This window comes from Phalacrocorax aristotelis, chromosome 2, assembly GCF_949628215.1.
Source record: "Phalacrocorax aristotelis chromosome 2, bGulAri2.1, whole genome shotgun sequence".
NCBI lineage: Eukaryota > Metazoa > Chordata > Aves > Suliformes > Phalacrocoracidae > Phalacrocorax > Phalacrocorax aristotelis.
Window position 1 is genome coordinate 76,391,229 of NC_134277.1, and position 6,000 is coordinate 76,397,228.

Genomic DNA, 6,000 nt, shown 5'->3' on the forward strand with positions numbered 1-6,000 from the left:
AGATTGCCATTTCTAGCTTTCACTGGCAGTCCATTAATGTAATCCAAAGTAAAGCTTGCCTTCTTTCTTTGTACTGCTCAAGAAAGCGGTGAGTCAGGCTGACAATGCAAGTCCCTAAGCTGGGCCAGAAGATGAGCACGCATAGCTGGGGCCTCCACATGCAGCTAAGAGGCCTTTTCTGACCACGTTCTCCAAACAGAATTTCTCCTACCGCAGTTGTCCAGTATCCCACAAGAACTAATTTTCAGATGTAGCATTTTCCTTGACTGTATTCCCAAAACCACTCCACCAGAAGGGAGAAACTGGTTCACACCTTTCAAAACTCACCTGATTAATCAAATACCTCAGTTGAATGACCACCTTGTCCTATGACTGTACTCTCAGGTGACAGGCACCTTGGGCTCTTCCCGTGTTCAGAGCAATAGCTTTCCTTCCCACTCAGCATGTGCACTCCCAAGTGACTCAGAACAAAAGATTCTGCAATCTGTGTCACTTTTGCAAGGGGACAATCTCAGCCAGATTATGCTGAGAACACTTTAGCAGGGTTCATACTTGTATTTTTGGTCAATACTAATACTAGAAACAGGCAGATACAGCCAGACAGGATGTAGCCCAGTTCAGGTTCCAGCTGACCGAAGAAAAAAAAAAAAAAAAAAAAGCCTTTACCTTGTTTAAATTTCTGTTCCATTTATAAGTCTGGCAGTGGTAGTTGCAGACACTGTTAGCCAGCTACCATAATCCTGCTAGGTCTGCCCCTGGCATGCACTGGGGCACATTCCAGGTTTAATGCACAAAGACAGTTCTGTCACCAAAGTCTTCCAAGGTACATTTACATAAGAGACTGAAGGCTCAATTGTGGCACAGGTACTAGGTTTTACCTAAGTTGCTCTGGTGTCGACAGCAATTTATGACAGACTGCAGCTGAAAACTGGACCAGCAGCCCCCAGGGGCCCAGGATTAACATTCACTCTGAGTGCTAGCCCGCACTGATGTTTTCTTGCTGCCTCCAGCACCTGTACCGTTGCATGTGCTACCTAACTTAAAGCTATGTCTGCCCACACCATAATAACTTTTTCAGGCATCTGTATGTACCCTGGCTCTGGCCTCTAAAACTGGCAAGGCCCTCATGTGAAGAGGAGACAGCAAACTGACGCATATCTGCACCTCCAGCCCCCTTGAATCCCTCTAAGAGGAGATGCTTGTGTGAGCATGGGTGTCCAGTAGAAGTTTTGTACTGGTATGCTCTGAGGAGACAAAAAGAATAGCATGTGTGGTGTCAACTTAAAAGCTGCCACCCCAAGAACGGGGGGAAAGAGATAGGACAGATGTGAAGAAATTTGCTTGGTGGTGGTAGATAAAAATATATATCACAGGGAAAGAAGGATGGAGAGCATGGCTGATTGAAGTCAAACTGGTTAAACTAGGAAATAATGGAAAACAAGCAAGGAGGAAGCAGAAAGGGAAAATTAAAGAGAAAATAAATGTTGCTGAGAGTAAGGAAGAAAGGAACAATAGGAGGAAAAGACCAAAGTGTATTAGAGTACACAAAATACCATCTTAAATCCTAAGGGAAAGGGAAAAGGAGGGAGAACATCCACACACTGAAATTTTCTTGCACTTGAATGCCACATACATTGCAATCCTGATGATCTCAGTGTTTGAATGGGCATGTGGCCGCATTGCTGATTGGGATTTGGAAAGGAGGCTATGTGAGGTTTAAGAATCATATGTGAATCCATTGTAAGCGCTTGCAGGAAAGAAGTAACCTTACTTTAACTTCAGAAGTAGAAATTACTGATTTAAAACATTGGTGTTATTCACTGTGGGACAAAGTAGTATTATTTCATTAATAGTGTCACCCATACTAAAACTGCAGTAAAAGTTGATGTGATACCACTGTATCCTGTTCTGTACAGGAGTTGTCACTGGAACAAGTGGAGCCCTCTTTCTTTGCATCACTCAGTGCCACAAAGGGGAAAACTGGCTCTCTGTCTTTTTCTGAGGCTCTTTTGAATGATCCACATCCAATAGTTAATGCAACTTCTGCATCATGATGCCATGAACTCCACCAAAGCAGTGTCCGGTTATCAAAGAAGAGCCCTGGCCAGAATACACTGCACTTTCCTTACCTTTTGCTACCAAATACTTTGGATCCTCTCCCTGGCTGTGACATCCATGGTGGCATTGAAGAATTGTTCAAAACTGGTTAGGAGGCTGCAGAAAGGGAGACAGTGGAGGATGGCTAGTGCATCCGAGCGCACTCTCCTTCCTGAGGAGCTTTTAATTCATACAGGCAGAGAAGTGAGAGGACTGTTGTAGGCCCAGAAGAAAGTACTATAGAAAGAGTTTCTTTTCCTTTTTCTGCTTTGCTCTTTTAAAGTAATGGCAGAAAACTATAGTATTTGTTGACTTCACTGAGCTAAAGAGCTATGGAAAGGGATGTGGAAGAGGAGGGAAGGGGGAGCCCAGGGGAGATCCATCATGATGTGAAATAAGGTGCACATGCTGGAGTGAGAGTAAGCAGTTGCAGAGGGAAGAGCACCAGCTTTCATGAGGAAATAAAGAGAAGTGAAGAGTGGACATAGACAAGGGAATGAATGGAGGGGAAGTCTCATAACTGTTTTTCTAGCTGTTGGCTTGAGTATTTGAGGGCATGTGGAGTGACCCACAGCCTCAATGTCCTGACATGACAGCTGGCAGGTGGAGCAGAAACAGGAAGATTCAGGGAATGGTTCTGGACAGTGGGCCTGGAGATAAGCAGTGCCTTGGCATCCCTTGCCCCTCAGGTGGTTCTTGTGCATCTGACAAATCTTGCATGTCAGACCTCTCCCCACAGGCTGTCATATTTCTTTCCAACAGGACCTCTCAGTGGCAAATGCAGTCATGAGAAGTTGAGACATCAGTGCTGCAACTCAGCATTAAAAAGGGTGCAGGGCAAATTCCTGGCAGTACTGGCTCCCAGCTGGAGCTCTTTGTGTTCTGCACTGGTGGCCTGTGCCCAGCCCACAAAGTACTTGCAGCCTTCTTTTCCTCTTCACAAACGCTTGCCTGCTTACTTTTGAAGGGGTGGGTAAGCTTGGCCAGATTTGCTTCTTGGCAAGGATGCATCCTTTGAAAGGCAGAAATCCAGTTCCTGTTAGTACTGTCACAATGTGATTTCTACAGCGCTGTGCTCAGCATGGTGTTTCAAAGGCAAAGGCAGTGCCAGTGCCACATTCCTCTGTCACATGTAACTCCAGCACTACAGTGAAATGGTGCTACCCTGCAGTAAAACTGATGGAAGAGCAGGATCCAGCCTGAGCTTTGTGCCACCATTTGTTGCCATCCTCAAGGTTTGCACCTGGAAGTTTTACTCAACACTGGAACAGCACCATGACCGGATATACAAATCTCAGTCCCTCCTGTGCTTGGTGCAGGAACAGCATGGGCATTAAGAAGTGGGGATGTTGCCGAGATTTGTGTGGGCTTTGTACTTCTGGACTACTGAAAAGGTTGCTCTCCAGCCTAGCAGAAGGGAAGGAGCCTGCCTATGTTCACAGTTTAACATGGGAAGGCTGGGACAGGCCTCCTCCTCTCAGCCTTGATTGCATTTTCTGTGTGGTCAAGAGCAGCCTTGCAGCAGTTGGTGGGCTACGTTTGGTAGGCTCAAGCACACGGGCAGGGCTGTGGGGAGTTGGAGACTGGCCCTTCTGCAGTTTTTCTGGGGCAGAAGCTGATGGCCCTGGGGGCTGACATGGGGTCCCGGGTCATGAGACGCTGGGGGGAGACCAGTGGCAGGCAGGGACAGCCAGCCCTGTGCGTGCCCTTGGGGCTTGGGCAGAGCAGCCAGGGGTCTAAGCCAAGCCCTGACTCAAGAAGAAATATTGTTTTGTTAAAAAAGAGCATGGCAGTGACAGTCTACTACCTCACTGCTTGTGGTCTGCAAGCAAGCCAGCCCTCAGTGCAACGTGTTCCTCAAGCGCACGGAAATAATTAACAATTGTTCCTTTGTATCTCAGCCAGCACTGGAGGTACCTAATTATGGGCATTGTTTCTGTAAGAAACACCAAATAAATGTCCCTTTTCATTCCCAGAAGGGGGTAAAGAGCCATGAGTACAGAAAGCATCAGACCCAGTGATGTGTTAGCGTAGGCAGTTGTCCCTTACAGCTTTGTGAGCCGGTGTTAACTGGACTGGAGCCAATGGAGTTAAAACACCTGAGAGAAGAAACAGGTTCCTAACCAGAAGGAGAAAGAGAATGTTCTGTGCATGACTGATTAGAAACATTTTTACACGCTACGATTATTCAGTATGTACAAGGAGTCACGAGACTTTTAAGGAAGATGTTGGCAGCTCTTTGAGAAGTCTAGCTGTCAAAGTTCAGAAAACTATAAAAGCATAATTTTTCTAGAGCTGACAAGCATTTTTGCATATTTTAGAGAAGGTCCTAAAAAGGGAAGCTGAATCCCAAGCATCCTAATTCCCATGAGGGTTTTCACATCCAGTGCTTCCAGCAGGATAGCAGTGATACAAAAACATACCTTACAGAACGAATGCTGTCAAAATTTAATTAATAGGTTTGAAAAACAGCAACAAGAAATCACTGGGCCTGACTGGAATAAGAAACCTCAATATAAAAATGTGGCTGGTTAAAATCTTATTTGTTGGACTTGGTTTCTTTTTCCCTGTCGAGGGTATTGGAGAATGAACTAAAAGTTATGTGATAAACCATGAAAGTCAACCTAAAGAAAGAGAGAAGAGTGACTACTGGAAAGCCAGGTCTTTCTCAGATGCCACTACTTGCTTTACATGTACACAGTCACACTTGCGTGTCTCCATCTGTGGTCCTGACACGTGTGCCAAGGTTCATCTTTCTATTACTGATGTTTTCTTTATGGGGAGTAAGTTTGACCAAAGCAGAGTTTGTACCCCTGTTGAAACTATTTAGTCCACTCACTAACACGAATGAGGACATGCAGAGGCTTCTCTGGAAAGCCATCAGAATATGGTAGAGGGGTTCTCTTCTTTCTTCTGGCCTTACACAAATATAGTCTAATATCCACCCAAATCCTTACATAAATCTTGTCCAAAAGGCTTCTAATCAGAAAACAACAACCCTGTATTTCTCACACTATAAAAAAGACCACCTTGGGAAAAGAACAATGCAGTCACAGAGTGGTATGGTGACTGTTAAGAGAACTCACATTAAGCAAGCATTAGCTATTCAAAGAATTAACTGAAATGGAGTGGGAAGTGACCGTCTGTTCCTTGCTACTAAAATAAAGGCTATAGCAAAGAGCAGAGAATGAAGTAAGTTATAAAAATTTTTAGCAGCGAAATAAAATAATCACTTCACTGTCCCCTAGTCTGGATTACTGTCTTAGATGGGGGTCAAAATATCCATGGTTGCTTTTCCAAGGGGCCTCTCCAGTCGTAGAATGAACCAGTAGCAGACCATAAGAGAGACCCAAAATATGGACCAGAGGGGACTCTTAACATTGCTGGAACTATGTTTTTTGTAACAACACATGTATTTGGCTAGATATATGCTATTCACACTCTTTATATATTCCTTTGCATTTTATTTGTGGCTAAGTGGTAAGGTAAGAATTAATGCTGTTATTTTTAATGTGCATATTTCAAGTGGGTAAAAGCTGTCTCACAGTCTTGTGTGACTGGGATAAATTGTTCTGTGATTAGTTGTGACCAAACCCAGAAGAATGATACATAAAATTACTTCTTTATTACCCCTATTACAATGCCTTAACTGTTTGCTAGGTGCTGACAGAGTCAGACCCCCACAGTCCTTCTTTTGGTTTGTCACAAAGAGTGCTGGCTTCAAACCAACAAACAGAGGAACATAGTGGAGCTGGTCAAAGAGGAACTTGGGTGCCAGTGATGGGGAAATGACAGAATTCACATTTCCTTGGGACTGGAAAGAGGCAACACTACAGTAAAAGCAAACGGGATTTCAGGAGAACAGATTTCAGTTATCTGGAGGGTCGTTAGGTAACATTTCCT